The sequence below is a fragment of the Apus apus genome, chromosome 2, assembly GCF_020740795.1.
Source record: "Apus apus isolate bApuApu2 chromosome 2, bApuApu2.pri.cur, whole genome shotgun sequence".
Taxonomy (NCBI): domain Eukaryota; kingdom Metazoa; phylum Chordata; class Aves; order Apodiformes; family Apodidae; genus Apus; species Apus apus.
Window position 1 is genome coordinate 69,950,641 of NC_067283.1, and position 16,586 is coordinate 69,967,226.

The following is a 16,586-nucleotide window of genomic DNA, read 5'->3' on the forward strand; positions in this document are numbered from 1 at the left end:
CAGAAAATCTGTTTGTTTGTTCAGTTAAAACCAAACAGGTTTACTTCAGAAACCCCTTCCTTGCCTTGCTTAAAGTCTCCATGGAAAACAACTTGGGTTTTTTTGGTTGGTTTGTTTTTGGTTTGTGGGTTGTTTGTTGTTTATTTTTCACCAGCTAAACTAATGAAATCTACTAGACTCTTAGGAATATTCTATTTTTGTTAAAATATCTTAGCAAATGAAACCTTCCCTAACCTGTGATTTACCTCTGCACACACCTTAACCTCAGCAGGACTCAAAAGCTGTTCACTGTACTGAAACCAGACTGAACCCCTCCCTAACTCCTGCAGCTCAGTGAGGGAACTTGCCCTCTGAAATCTCCAACGTAATTTAGCAAACCTCATTTGCAGGAGGGATCAGGTGAGAAATTGTTGCTGTTCTATGTAATCTCATTCAATTTTCCAGATGAGAAGAGACTGTTGATCCTCCTGTTCTGCAGCAGGACTTCCAGAGCATTGTAGAGATCAGGCATGTGAAGGTCACACACATACGCCACTTCAGCTGTGTGGTTTTTTACCTCTGGAAACAAGAACTTCTCAAGAAAGGCACAATTGTTATTGCTATTTAAATTTAAGCCTTGAAAGAGCTGCCATGATGTAGTAAATTACAGTGTTTATATATGGATCTGGGATCTTGAACAAAAATAGAGAGCTTTCTTAATCCTGTTTGTCAGAGTGTAAGATTAAGTGTAGATGAGCCACTAAAAGAAAAATTGCAAGAGAGTCTGGATTTGATCCTAGCCTGACAGAAGAGCTAATCTAAAGATGAAGCTATTCACTCTTCAAGCTGAGCCAGCAATTCTCCTGGAAACCATTATGGGTAATGATAAATTCTATAGAAATCCTTAGTGTATGAAAATATAGTACGCATGACATCCAGAGTGATATAAAGGAAGCCAAGCAGAATTCCTAGACATTCCTGGCACTATTGCACAGAGAAGTCTTTGTGGTGTTGTGAATAAAAAGTATTTAACCTCTGGCAAAAGCAGTTTGCAAGTACCGTACATTTCAGAGTAGATGATGGCTTTACAATGTGGGAAAGGGAGGATCAGTGAAATTCCACCCACCATAACCCCAGATACTCTCTACAGCTCGGGGAGTGCATCTGGGACTCCAAAGCATCTTCTGCATTGCAGCCTGATGCCATTGCTGGGAACAAGCTCCTGCCATGGAGCCTGGGTTTACAAGGTGCAGCTAGAAGAATGTGTGCAGCTGTATTAGTTGTGTCTATTATCAGGGGAAAGGAAGGGCGATGATTAAACTGCATGAGTTCAGAGGTAACTGTGCTAAAGATCATAGGTCAGATTATCGTCATTAATAGTAGAAGTCTGGGACTGCTGTTTTGTATGTGCAAAATAATGTGCATGTTTTATAAGATTAAGAAACACCAAGAAAAATACAGCATATTCACCAATTCTTTTTGCCCAGTGTTACAAGGAACTCTGTACGAGTACACCTTCCCTTTAATACGGCACATCAGAAGGCAGCCATGAGCTTGCCAATTTATTCTAAGGAGAAGAATGAGATATGGCAAGGAGGCAAGATTTTTGTTAAAGTTTTTCAGTGTAGAAATTTAAAAAACAATGCTGTTTAGATGTCTCTGAGATATTGCAGGCTGCTCAGGCTGAAGTGAAGGAAGCTTCATAAGATTAGTTCTAGTACAGAGTGCTTTTTGCCATGTCTGACAGTAGTGGAAATGGATCTCCAAAAATTTATACTACCTGTCTCAGGATTCGAATCTGTGCTTGACATGCTGTAAGAGCCTAGTTGGTTGAATGAGACTTCAAAGGTGGCAAGTGTGTTGAAAGCTTTTAAAGCTATTTGGATCAACTGTAGAAGTACACAAGGAAGTCTTGTGCTCAAAGCATTTGAGAAATGTAACAGGAAAAGGTGCATGAATAAGTGTCTATTAAGAGCTTAGAACTGAAATTCACACATCTATGACAGAAAATGTGTTGCTTGCTTGGGGCTGAAGCTGTTAAAGCCTTATGGTCAGCAAATGCTGAAATGCAGTTTATTTTATTACCTCTGGAAGTGATCACTGTGAGAAGTCACTGTGGTCAGCAATATGTAGCCTTACTGCCAGCCGGAGAGGGAAATGCTTTTTCCACTTTGAAAATGTAAGAGTTGACTTCAAAACAAGTTGTACATCTGTTGCTATGCAGGAGCTAGAATTTGGCTACACAGTGCTCTGTAAAAAGCCCCAGATTAACCTTCTGTGATGCTCTGAAAATCTCTTCAAGAAAAATATAGTAGTGAACAGAAGTGGAACAATACAGACAGGCTGCACATGACAATGCTGCCAAAATAGTTCCCTCTTCTAGTGTGGGAGAGGAGCAGAAGGACAAAAGAGGGTTAAAATCCACACAAACCTATCAGCCAGGCCTGGATCACTGCTGTTCCATACAGCATAGTGCCCTCACCACCATTTGTGTTGTGCCTTTACTCTTTCTTCCAAAGTGTAGAAACAGACCCTTACTTACTACCAGGTATTGGGGACTTTCTTCCAGAAAATTATAAGTTGTTCTGCCCTGTGCCCTGTATTTCCCTACCCCAAAAGTCAAGCCAAAAGTCTACAAACAAAATCAAATTAATTTGTAAACCTCCTCCCTCATGAAATGCCACACCAGGCACAGTTCCTACCTGCCAAAGAAGGCCATTCCTGTCATTTTTAGTGGGCACTGAAATTATTTCAGTGTCTTTGAATGACACTTGTCTATTTAACTCTTTTTTTTTTTTCTGCTGCAGGGCTCTTTCATTGTCTGTGGCTCTGGCCTTGCTCATCTGCATTCAGTTTGTTTTGTGGTTTTAAGACCTGCAGCAGTTAATGCTGAAACCTGCGAAAGCCAATAGTGAATCACAAATCCTTTAACAAATCCTTCTGAAATGAACACAGTGCTTAAGAAAGGCCTTAAGCAGACAGGATCAAAGTAATTTCCTGACATACCTGTGTAGGAAGCTCTACCAAGGCAACGTTCCCCTTGTTTAGCGAGGTGCTCCCTTGCATGTGGCTGACTTGATAGGATGTGGCCACTGAGCTGGATGCACCTGGCTGCTGTTCTTGGCTCTGCATGGGAGCTGCCAGCCAGCTGCTCTACCTACCTATGCCTCTTCATCCTCTACAGAACGGGGATGGTGCTACCAGGTGTCATGGCATGCCTTTGGAAAGCACTCTGAAGGGAAATGGAGAATGGCCACTCAGTTATTCTAGACCCACAGACTATGTGTATGGGTGTACTGCTATCTCATTAGTGTTACTCAGCCCTCACTTGGACCGTTTATAGCCCTGAGAATGTCTTTCTCTCACCATATTGTATAATTTATACAATATTCTATGTCATTGGATAATAAATGTATTTATGTATTGTAGCATGCATACACCTGATCAGTAATGGACTCCCTGAATGGAGTTGTTACCTTTGGGTTACCCTAGAAATATATAGTGAAATATCCTTTAAATTATAGGATATTAAAATTAATCTTCTAGCATACCTCAGTGTAAAGCTTGATTAGCTAGTAGCCAGAGCAGTGCAAGTCAGAACTGCTTCTGAGTATTGCTATTAATTATGTATTATCATTTATTAATAATTGATGCTGGTTTTTTAGACAGACATAGGGATTTGGAGATAGTTAAATGTGCTGAAAAAAAATATCTCTGCACCAAGGCATTGAAATTGGCAGAAATTGCACGTGGGGATCAGCGTGAATGCTGTCCCACAGTTTGTTGTTGTTTCTAACAGTGAAGCTTTTGTGGGACAGGAAGGGAGGGAAGGGGAAGCACAACCACAGCTGGAATTTTTCCCTTCTGCACTCTGCTGCCTCCCTTTCTGTGCCTCACAGCAAAACTGCAAAGCTCTTTTGAGCAGGCAGAGTTACTGTAGAAGTAAGGATGGGGTGCAGTAGCATCCCCTGGGTTGCTCTGTGAGGGTGAATTTCCCAATTGGCCATAGCAAGAGCTAAGCTGGGATGTACCAGCAAGAGGGACTGTGAGCTGCTGAGTGCTGGGGAAAGGCAGGGAGCACTGGCTGTACAGGGCAGCTCTGGGATATGGGAGGGGGTTACCCTAGTACTTTAGTTAATACTGAATTATGATCCCAGCTTTTTCACTTGTGTTCATGTGAGCACTGATTTCTTTTTCCATGACCCTTTTGGACTGCAGGAGAGCCCACACCAAAATCCCATTTATGAGCACTCTTAGGGTAGAAAGAGCCTGCATCTCAGCTGTCATGGAAGTGATGCCTCTAGAACTCATTGTGTTTGTGGTCCATTTCTACTTGTTTTTTTAGCAGCAGGCAGATTTGCTGAGGGACTGAGTTCTAGAAAAACCAAAAATACTGTAGTAATTTGCGATTTTAATGCTGAGAATGAGAGATAATCCAGAGGCATTCCTGTTGTCTCTTCTAACAAACATAAAATAGTACCCAGGGAATCCCACTCAGGCACAGAATTCAACCCCCCAAGCAGCTTCTTATGACCTTTTGTCTCGGATGGTGACTTTTAACCATGTTTTGATTTAAATTCCTTAACAGCTTAAGTTACCTGTTTCCTTCAAGAAACTTAATGGCTTTGTGAAACTTAAATGCATGACAACTCTTAAAGTCCCTCTTCCTCTTCCTTTTTGAAGTTCCATTATTTTTAACAATACAGAGTACTGGAAGAGGTCACTGAAGACTTCACTGATCACATATACCAAATATTTAACATCCTTTCTTCCTGGAAGGAACTGGCTAGAGCATCCTTCAAGATAGACTAGGTAAATAATGAGGGCATTGCTTCTGTTTTTCATGAGTCAATATAATAGCATGTCAACAGACAAATATGCTCTATATAAAAAAAGTATTGCTTGTGCTACATGGGATTTATTACTTTACTAATAATAATATTTAACTGACGTGTATACTATCTTATAGTTGCATTAAATGAAATAAAATGGCAGTGCAGCAAAGACTGTTTTGCAGGGCTACAAGAGAACTGTGCCACAAGAAGATTTAAGATAGCAGTATTATAATGAGACATAATTGGTGCTTGTACCACTGTCAGAGGGGGGGATTTGAGGCAGGAAACATGTATTACAAAAAACAGTTAAGGGCTTATGCAGTCTGAATTTCAGACAGAAGCTGAAGAAGGTAGCCTAGAATACTGATGCTATTTCTGGTTATATCCTTCCATGGAGCTATGGAGGTGTAGGTGTTTTCCTAAGTTATCACAGTGCCTTGTTACTCAAGTGAAAACTCCCACTCTACACCAAAACATTTTATAATGCCAAAAGGTGGCTGCACAGCCCTTACAGTTTGTGCTGTAACCATGTCAGCATGTTTGCCACTCTTTCCCTCTGAGGGCCACTCTGGCATCTCCTGAAGAAAAGCATCATGAATATATGGTGGTTCATAAACCTCAAACTGAGAATTGCTGCTATAGGTGACTGTCCATTTCCTGTGTTTATTCGTGGTAGGTAATGATTTTTGAGGTTGTTGGGACAGACAAAAAAAAAAAACCCAAACAAAAAAAGATAAGATGTATTTTTAGCTTTCTAAATTTGGTTTCAGAACCAAAATGAGGAATTTTATTTTATTTTGTTATTTTATGTTATTTTATTTTATGTTATTTTATTTTTTAACAAAAATAAACCAAATAACCAAGCAAGTAAAGAACTTAAACAGAATAGAGAGCTGCAAGAGGGAGCCAAAAACTGTGGGTGGGCCTTCCACAGAACTAAAGAAATGAAATAAATGGGAGAGTAGACTACCTCAGGGATTTTCCTCCAAAAACCTTTGTGAGATGGAAATTCAGCTACCAGTAGCTGAGAAGACAATAATCCAAATGACAAGCATATTGGGGAAAAAAAAAAATATATATGGCCTTACTGGAACAGCATTGGTTTCTTCATGCTGAGTGCTTCAGTGCTTGAATTCTGTAGTTTTAGGCTTTGGTGGTGGTGAGTTTTTGTTCAACTCATGTCCCAAAATTTGCAGTTTTGGAGCAGTAAGGTTCATGTTGGTTCAGTGCCATGCAGTGTCTGCCTGTAGTGGCCTCAGCTCTTAGGGGTGTTGAGTCACTGACGTTGCTGATAAAATTAAAAAAATAAAAGGGATCAGCAGAACTCATCCAAAATAGGACGAGGGCCTCAATTACTAGTTAGTTGAATTATGGTTACTTCAATTATTGCTGTGTTTTTGCTCTGTTATTTTCCTGTCTACGGTAGCTATGCTTTTAAAAGAAGATATCAAGAGTCTCTTAAATGCTATATTACATGTCAGAGATTTTAAGACTTGTGCAGTGATAAAGGCCAATAAAACTCAGCAGTTTAATGGCTTAAGTGCTGAGCTTGTGGTTTGATCAGGTTAGCATTACAAGGGCCTTTGTTGTAAAACACTGACCAATATGATTACAGTGGCACATATCACAACTAGGTTGTATCCCAAGGACCAGAGCACATCCTCCAGTATTATTGCAGAATAGTTTGGACCAGTCTTAGGAGTTGCCAAATGCTGGAATAGCTTCTTTTACTGTAATTTTTATGGATGGGTCTCTGATAGCTTAAGGCTAGGCTGGACTTTTAAATCAGTATTTCAAAGGTGCTGAATTGCTTAGGGAGACCCCGTGCACTTCATGTGAACTGGAGGCATTCAGCTGAACTGATAGCACTGGAGAAATTTTAAAATTGTGTTTGTGTGAGTTTCCCTAGTGCTCATCTTTTCTAGCACATCCAAAGTTTAAAATCTTGAGTCATATTTATTTGCTAATCTCCCAAGAGTTAATTGCTTCCTCATGGAAATCCCAGAACAAAATGTACTCCCTACACTGTCCTTGGAGAAAGGAAGAATACACATCTGGACGTACATTTCTTTCTCGGAGGCTTTTTATTAGTGATGGTGTCATTTGATTAATTTTCTTCTCACTGATACAGGTGAATGAGAAAGGGGTAATGATCTGTCCTCAAATTTACCTTGAGAATCTGGCACCTTAATGAACCCGTGAAGTGGCAATCGGGAGACAAGTTTGTGAAGCAGCCTCTATGGCTGTGGCCACAAACAACCCAAATGTTTGGCTGCTGATGTGGGACAGCTCACCTCTGGGCTAGAGGGGCTACTATCACCTCCAGAATAGGATTGTCACAGGTGAACCACCTCTTGGGAAAGGTTCCTAGACTATTCTAACTGCCAGAACCTGTCTAGTGTTGGTTTGAGGAGCGTGTGGCTGGAAGTGGTAAATTTGTGACAGAGATGACCTTCAGGTATTTAACTGGTGGAGAGGAGCACATTGGAGTGCTTGAGAATGCTCTTGGTCATGCTTTATCAATGAGGCCTAAATATATAGTGTGTGCTGGTGCTCTCTTTCACATGGAAACCGTACTGTATATGGCAAGAGCACTGGAACAGGAGTCAGAACAGCCCATTTTTAACTGCCTCAAAAGCAGATCTATTCCTTGATCCTCATGAAGGTAGCTGTTGCTGTGTCTATGGCTGAAACCCTGGGAAAAATTACATTTCTTAAATTACTTCTGATCATACTACTACTGCTGCTATAACTCCTAATTAAGATCAGTTTGTGGATCTACACAATCTGGCTGTAGCCACTACTGCTACTCCAGACAAGGACAATTGCAATTTCAGTGTCACCTGATGGGCAGGAAGCCAGTTTGAAAATTTTAATTCTCAGAAATTAGAGTTCTCTTACCATTATATCAGCACACACAAATGTTAGTAGTGGTTGTACGATTATGCAGCTTTAATAAATAAATAAATAAACAAAAATACAAAAATTCCAGACGTGCCAGTTCTATTACAGACCCCATCTGTGCATCTACTGGTTCAAAATGGAAAAAAATTCCTTGCCTAGCTTGTTGATCAACTAATTATTATAAACTACATCTCACAGCAACATCCTGTGTCAATGGTGTACAGCTGTTTCTGTCTCTCTGGGTTTCTTTCTCCTTTGTGTATCTTTTCCCAGGCTTCCTTCTCAGTTCTTTGTACTCTTCAGTGGAAGAATTGATAAAGTCTTTAAAATATTTGATCTGTAGTCTTGATCCAAACCAGTGCACTCAGTAACAGTCTTTCAAATTAAAGCAGTGCGCTGTAGGTCAGTACCTAATCATAACAGGCAAGGAGCAGTGAAACATACCCTCTGCTTTTTCCCCCACAAAACTGCAGATTTTTGTTTTCCTTTGAAGACCCATGGGGATGTAAATCTGCTTCTCAGGCTGCCCCGTCCTGTGTCATGGTCCAGTGGGTGCTGCAGCAGCAGCAGCACTGGCTTACAGAGCTCCTGTCCCTGTTGGGCCCTATCAAGGTTTCACAAGCTGTTGTGCTTGGCAGCAAGACTTGCTCCATCGCTGCCTGCCTTCTCCTTTCCAGGCTTCCTAGTCAGTTGGGCTAACACATGGTCTGAAGGGACCACGGGCTCTGGGAACCAATTTGGTTTAGAACTCCTTATTTCCCTCCTCTTCCCCAAGTTTCCATGCTCTTTTTTTTTTTTTAAATTGGACTCTTCCCTTTATTGATTTTACAGTTTGGCCATGTAAAGAGTCATGTTGGCAGAGCTGAGGCTGAACTGGGGTGAGGAGCAGGGAAGTCAGGGGAGTAAGCCATGATCAATATGAAGGTGTTTTCTCCCAAACAGCCAGTACAGAAGCAGAGGAAATGGAGTTAACCCAAAAGACTAAACTGTGAGGCTCCTCCTCTGAGAGCTTTTATTCTGTGAGTATTTCCACTTAAATCACTGCTGCTTCTGCTCTTGGGAAGAAAGTGTGGGTGCAGTCTAACTCTACCAGTCCCTGACTGCAAGGCAGGCCCATCTGGTGATGGATCTCTTTCAAACATGAAGTAAATTTGGACTGATTTGTGCTTTTACCTAAAATCACACCATACTTCCACAGCTGAATATTCAGTTGACTCTGAAGCAGGCAGTGTTATAGCTATGTTTATTTTAGTTGTTTGTCTTTGCAAATCAGCTCAGACTGATGGCAGAGAAAGATTTGCATGAATGATTGCAAACAAAAAACTGCTGATTTTCCCAAACTCTAGTTAATTGACCATCCACCAACTCTGGGAGGAACAGATGGGAACTGTGGCCAGAAAAATATTTTTTATAATAAAATCCTTGAAACACCAAAAAAGAATCTGCAGCACAAGTCTGTAGCAATGGCTGTCTTTTGGGAATCTTTAGTATTCATTCAGAATAGGCAGCAGAGCAAGGCATACATGAATGACCCCTGGCCCTCACTTCTTGTTGGCTGAGAGCCACCCAATTGTTGCACATTATAAACATTGCCTCCTCTTTCTTGGCACTGACAGGTTTTCCCACGGGGGGTCAACAGAAGCAGCACCAAAGGCTTTCTGAGGGTTTCTGAAAGAAAGGGGTCATGTCTGAACACCGAAGTCCAAGTGGCAAGCCAAGGAAAGGCCTCTGCAACAAGTCAGCTAGAAAAGATAGAAAAAACCCCTTTGACTGAGGAGGAAGTTCTTTGCCCTGGGTTTCAAGGAACATCTGTGAGGAAATGCCTGCAGAGTCTCTATATACCCAAGGAATCCTTCTCCTATCATATTGTTACAATTTGGATTGCAATTTTATTGCAGCGTATAAACTACAAATCCAAGATCGAAGTCTCTGTTCCCTGTTGGTCTCTTGGCTGTTCACATAGGAGGGATGAGGAGAGAACATACAAATGCTCTCATGCACTTCTTGCTTGAAGGCTGTATTGTGCAGTCTAGACAATGGGGGAAATGAGTCTTCTTGAAAGAAGTTGTGTATTAAAGATAATCTTTGGGAGATGGCAGGTCCTGAGGGAGAGAGTTGGAAGTCTGTGTCAATGCCTGAGGAAGAAGGAGATGCTTAGAGTTTCACTGCAGGCTGACCCTTGTAATTCATCTGCTGGCCAGAATTTCAGGCTGATTATATGACACATTCCTCTTCCATTGCTGGAAGAAAGAAGCAGTTTTGTACAACGACTGTGCTGGGGTTGGAAGTATTTCTGAATTCTGTGAGAAAAAGTATTACAGAAAATGATGGGATAGTATTTTTTAAACTCTTGCTGTCACCATTTCAGGTAAGAGGATCCAAGGAGCTTGCACTGTAAAGTGAGGCCTCTGAGGAATCCTGTCCACTTCAACCTAGTGATTCTTTTTTTTCTAAGATAAAGTTGTTTCATATGTCTTAACTTGTCCTTACATATCCCAACTTACAAAAAACTTCCCTACAATTTAAAGATGTGATACCAAATATCAAAATCCATTATTACCATTTGTGCTTCAAGAAGAGAACATGAGACATCAGGGGACATCTCTTTGATTATTTTTTTTCTTCTACAGTTTTAAATCATTCCACAGCTTCCAACTGCAGCGGTATTCCTGCAACAGCTGGAAAGGTATTGGGATACTTTCTCTATGAAAATAGTGATATTTTCTCCCCACCCTTTCAGGTAGACTCAGATCTTCTTCCCCCGAGATCCATGAGTACTTCTAGCTATCTCAGGTTTCACAGGGAGCTTTTCTTCCTCTGAATGTCTTAAGATATTTCTCTATTTGAGCTGCATAGATGTGAGCTTCATAGCTTCCCCTTTCACAAGGTGTGTGTAGCAAGTCCTTACCACATCAGGCAGTGATTAGAAATTAGACAGCTTAATCCTTTGCCATGAGGCAACCAAATAACTGTGTATGAAAGAGAGAGGCAATACACGCTTCACTAAGGGATCAGCCTCCCCTTTCAGGCAAAGTACACCACCTTACCTAATTGTCACAGTTTGATGCAGGATTGGCAATTAAACCAGTGACAATAATGCTCGCGATCCCCTTCCACCCAGGTGGGGAAAGGAAAGTGAGAATAAGAAGAGAGACTTTCTGGACTAAACTAGACAGCTTTAATCAAATACAAATGGTAAGAAAGTATGTACAATTATATACTAGTGTGTTCAGGAATGTGCAAAACCCTATCACCTCCCCTTACCCCAGTAGCTCTCCCGGCATCACCTGAGCTGTTAACAGTCCTGAAATGTCCCAGAGCTGCCGGAGAGAGCGGCAGAGCAGACAGGAGCTGAGGGGAGAGTGATGAGGGTCAGGAATGCACGAGTCTGGGGATCAATGGTGATGGAGAGATGGAGTCCTCCCCTGGCCATTGACGGAAGAGAAGGAAGAGGAAGAAGGACTTGACTTCCGTGATCTCTGAATTTATACTGAATCTAAAGTGTGTATATATATATATATGTATGGAATAACTCTAGCCAATTTTGCTGTCTGTCTAGTCTGCTCCTCTCTACAGGAAGGTTGTAGACACGACTCTTCTGCTTTAGAAGTGTCCGAAATAGCAAATACAACCAGTGGAGCAAAGTGTCCTTGGTCTCTCAGCAGTAACATAAACATTCACGTGTTGTCAGTCCACTAGCTGGAAAACTTGTCTGCCACTTATAAAGTCAGTTCACTGAAGAAAAAAACTCAGGAAAATTGGCTTAATCCTGGCTCAAACCAGGACACTAATGCACCCTTTTTTTCTGCCTCAGGCTTTGCTGTTGTCACTCACCACATCTTTTTTAAACCTTCCAGGTCATTACATGAGTCATGCCTTGGTTGAGGCCTCCCTTCTCAAAGGACTGGCTGAAGCCAGTCCAAATCCAGCTGGCTGTCAGTCCATGCTCACTCCCACTCCAAGTGGTTCTATTACCAGGCAGTGGAGTGTTTCAAGGAATTGAGCTAGCTAAAAATGAGTTTAGCAAAAAAGTAAAAAAAAATAGTTTTGAGATGCTCGAAGTGTCTCTTTTTCTAGTTGCTATATTGCTTATTTTGGTACAAATGTAAAGGTAGGGAGACAATCTACAAAGACACAACACCTGGGTGATTCAGCACGCTGCAATATGCCTGAGATGAGGTTAGACACAGCCATAGTGATTCCATGCTTACTGTTGGATAGAGATTCTTCAAGAGTTGTGGACAGAGAACTTCTAACTGAACAATGGTAAAGAAGCAGAGCTCTACAGGGAAGCAGAATTTAATGTCACTGTCTTTGCCTCCATAATTGAGTTCTGTAGGTATGTCATGGAGATGTTGTGGATGACAAAATGTGAATGATGTTCTGTTTGCCTAGATCAGAGCAGAAATAGCCAGCCTAGGGATATAAATTCAAATACTTTGTGCTGCTTTGGTAGAGGTGAGACCATTTTAATGCCCTTTTCTAACTTTTCTAGCAAGCATAGTGTAATGGGGAGCTTGTCCAGGCTGCTGTAAGATAAGCAGGCATGAGAGTGGCTGGGGCTTGCTGACTCAGCCATAGCAACGCCAGTGCTTCCCCACCTCCTGCTGCTTTGCATCCTTAGCGCTGGTGTCACCGGTGGCTTTCAATCACAGACATGTCACCTCCTGCAGTCATGAAACACGGCCAGGGAGGTGAGCACACCCACACACATCCCCCCTGCCACGCACACGTATGGCTGTGGCAGCCAGCGGATCCTGGCAGCTGGGCAGCAGCAGCGCCCTTACAGCTCATGCAGCTGCTCTGCATCCGAGGCTGGGATGTCCCCTGTGCTGTGACAGCAGATGTCAGACATGGCAATTTAGGGGACAAGGTGCCACTGCAGCCCCAGCCAGGAGGCCATGAAAGAAAGGGCACAAAGCAAGGCTGCATCTGTTCTGGAACAAAGGACATCTGTCCCTGGCTCAAGCAGCTTTTTGGCATGATTTCACAAGGACAAAGGCTCAGGTTGACTGATACAAGGCTAGTACTCCATTAAACAAGCCATGGGGTCTTAGGCTATCCAAATGTATGCTGACAGTGAGACAGCACTCTGGTAGGCCTGAGGTTTTATTCTTCCATCTAAGCGGAGAGTGTATCCCAGGATGGGGACCATCCTGCACGCAGCCTTTAACCACGCATCTGCCCATGTTTTCGGATCTCTTTGTGCTGTCCATCAGATTATAGACAACAGATGTTCTGTTCAAGAAGTTTTGTGTGTGACATCCTCATAGCAGGAAAACTACTTTTGGTTCTTTAGAAGCTGGATTCATCTGTTGCTTTCTCCAGGTTGTTAAACCTTAAGTTGTGGGCAACTTATTAACTGAAAGGCTGCAAACCACAGATGCACATCTGCCATCTGCATGAATGCAAGTTGTACAGGAGAAAATCTTTTAGAAAGGACAGACCTCTACTATTCCTTCAGAAAAGTGTTCTAGAATAAGGCTGAACATAGCAAATTCTAATTATTAACTTGCTTAGCATCATTGTTAAAAAAAATAATAAAAATGCTGTATCACCTTCCCTTCTCTGCTGGTATCAGTAGTGGCTGTAGTGCTTTTTAGCTGGGGGGACCACCGCAGAAAATTTTGTAGCAAAGTGTGTGTGCACACAAATATAATGCAATGGAGATTTAGGAGAACAATATCATATCAAAACCAGAACAGTCTGGCTTATTCACTACTAAGATTGTACTAACAATATGAGTATATTTGGTTGTTATGTACTGAAAAACAGAAGCAAATTACCATTAACATTTTAAGACCTTGTCACTTTTTCCTATGCCTTCCTTTTTCTGTTCAGCTCAAATTACCACATGCCTGTCTCTAAAGGTTTGGGGAACAACCAGCAAAATCCTCACTGAGGGCTGTTGCACAAATGCATGAGAACTCTGTAATTCATTTAGGCATTAAACCGTCCCCAAATCTATAGAAGCTTGTTACATAGGACCTCTTAATCACATGCTGGCTCCATTGTGTGATGCCACCTGTGCTTGATAGTGTTAAGACAGAACAATGAAGAAAGATTTGAGTGTGTTTTATAAAGCTCTGGTGGGGATGGTGTACCCACTGTTCTGCAGGTGAGAGCCTCTGACCTTGCATCTACAAGAAGGACACTGAGGTGCTGGAGAATGTCCAGAGAAGGGCAATAAAGCCAGTAAAGGTTCTGGAGAACAAGTCTTAATGAGGTGTGTCTGAGGGAACTGCGGTTGTTTAGCCTGGAGAAAAGGAGGCTGAGGGGAGACCTTATCGCTCTCTACAGCTACCTGAAAGGAGGTTGGTCTGTCCTCCCAAGTAACAAGCAACAGGACAAGAGGAAAAGGCCTGATGTTTTGCCAAGTGGTTTGCAGTAGATAATAGGAAAAAGTTCTTCATTAAAAGGGTCGTCAGGCCCAGGAACAGGCTGTCCAGAGAAGTGGTTGAGTCACCATCCATGGAGGTATTTAAAAGATGTGTAGATGTGGTGCTTAGGGGTATGAATTAGGGGTGGACTTAGCAGTGTTAGGTTAACAGTTGGACTTGATGAAAGTTCCCAACCAAGTTTCCAACCAAAACGATTCTATGATAGTTGCTGAAACTATTGGCTTTGTCCAGCTATTTAAGAAAATTATTTTCCTACTTCATCTTTGAAGAAAAGGAAAATAAAGTGTTTTACAGGGAACCAAGATCAGAGATATGTATACTCACTCTGCTCAATGAATGGGAAATATGACTGAGAAAAAGGAAGAAGAATTTCAGATCTGTAACATTCTGCTAGGTGGTCTGAAACTTAACACCTGCTGATGCATCTGCTATGTCTACAGCCTTAACAGAGAGGTGTGATGCACAGAATTCACACTGGGATCCAGATGAACTCTGTATACCACAAAGTACAGAGTTGAAATAAAGAAGGTAGAAATCATTCTTGTGTATACAAGGCTGTCCAGATTGAATTTCAAATGTTCAATAATGGTAAATGAGAAAATAATGGTTAAAAAAAAATCTAGTTTTCAGCTGCTAAGTGAAGATTTTCTTCTGCAGAACCATTTGTTACATACTGCTGCTTTGATGGCTTTTGCAAACACACACATGTAGTAGTGCTTCTGGGATTTGAGCAGTCTGCAGTGTTAGAGCCTGTGTTCATTTCCTTTAGCCCTCAAAGTGACAAAAGACATGGTAAGTGCAGAGGCATATATGGAGAGTTCACAATGTTTGGCTTTATTTTCAACTGTCTTGAGAGCCTAAAATAAAATTGCAGGCATCATATGCATCCAATGGGACCTTCAGAGAGTGCCTAAATGATGGAGCTTTCCCCTCTCTGTTTCCTATACAAGAAGTCTGAGCTTGGTCAGCCTGAATTGTCTGCTTGATCTGAGCTAATGTCTGGATCCTGAGGTATGCTCTGGAGTCCTTCCTATGGAGTTTATCCAGTTCCTGGCTACCTCTAGCCAGAGTGATAGCCCTTGGCTGGCACAAGCTGAGCACAGGAGGAGACAGGGCCCTCCTCCAGATCATTGTGTTTTCATCTGAGCCTAGTGTCACTGGCACTTGAACTCCTTGAATGCTCTTCCTGGTTCTTGCTTGGGAAGCTGCTCTTAGCTTTAATTCATGGCCTACACAGATGTCAATATGGTCCATCAGCAGTTGAGGTAAAGCTATCAATTTTGGCATATAGCAGCTTGGTAGAGGCTTATGGGCATAGAAAGAGAATTTAAGACATTTATGGATACTCTCGGTGCTAGTGCCACCTTCAGCACCACCAGTCTCATTAGCTATAATGATTAATCAGTCCAGGGAACTTATTTGGGTTTAAAAAAAATCCTGATTTCAAACCTGGATCAATTCCCTGATCAGTTCACCTTGTGCTGTTTCTAGCCGCATTGTATAACCACATCCCGAATAAATGTTCCCTAGGAGCAAGGTGATACCACATGAGGTTTGTTCAAACACAAATTTCTAATCAGTAAGTGTCCTGGCACCACTGAGGAGGTGGTGAGGTAGTGCAAGTGAAGGGGATGGGAGCTGGTGGAGGTTCACATGAGTGTTGCCACTGAATGAGACATCCAGGAGCCATGGTCTGGGTGGATTGTAGATATAATGTACTATACAGAGGCCAGCAAAATAGATATTAATGAATTATCATTAATTAGAAAATGCAGAGATAGGTCTCAAACTTCTACTGCAGACCTGTACAAATTAATCTGTTGGAGATTTTACATTCCCCAGATTTCCTCAAACACTCCAGTATTTATTTATAGCCAAAGTTGTTGGAAGGCAGCCATTTATGAGGAAAAGGACAGTAGCTGGCACATACTGCTACTCTGACTGGCACTCAGAAGCTGTAATGATGTGCAAAGTCAAAGAGATGTTGTGTTTAAAGGTAATGAATTCTTTAAGCAGTCATTATTTTAAAGTGTTCACTCAAGAGGATGAAACTATGTTTATTTTATAAGCAAAGGAAGAAAAGCTGGGCTTTATTTTTTCTGGTTTTGAATTGTGATTTGGCCACCTCCTCCAGCTATCTGCAACAAAGTAAGGGGCACTGTTTGTTAACTGGTTTAAAGCCAGTTTCTCACACTAAACTTTTCTAAATACAGTATTTATATACAGTATTTCTACAGTAAGGATCAGTTCTTTGTAATGTCTCTTTTAGCCTTTTAACATCTATTTTAGATTATGTTGTTTCAAAATTAAGTGCCTAAGTTATTCACAGTAATGACTGAGAGAAATCAAGGTTCATCTCTTGCAAAATGTCATTGCCGCTCATCTGAGACTTAGCCCTTAGCCAAAATTTATAACCAACCCATACACCACACCCCAAAGAAATGCTAACATTTTCATAAGAGGAGAA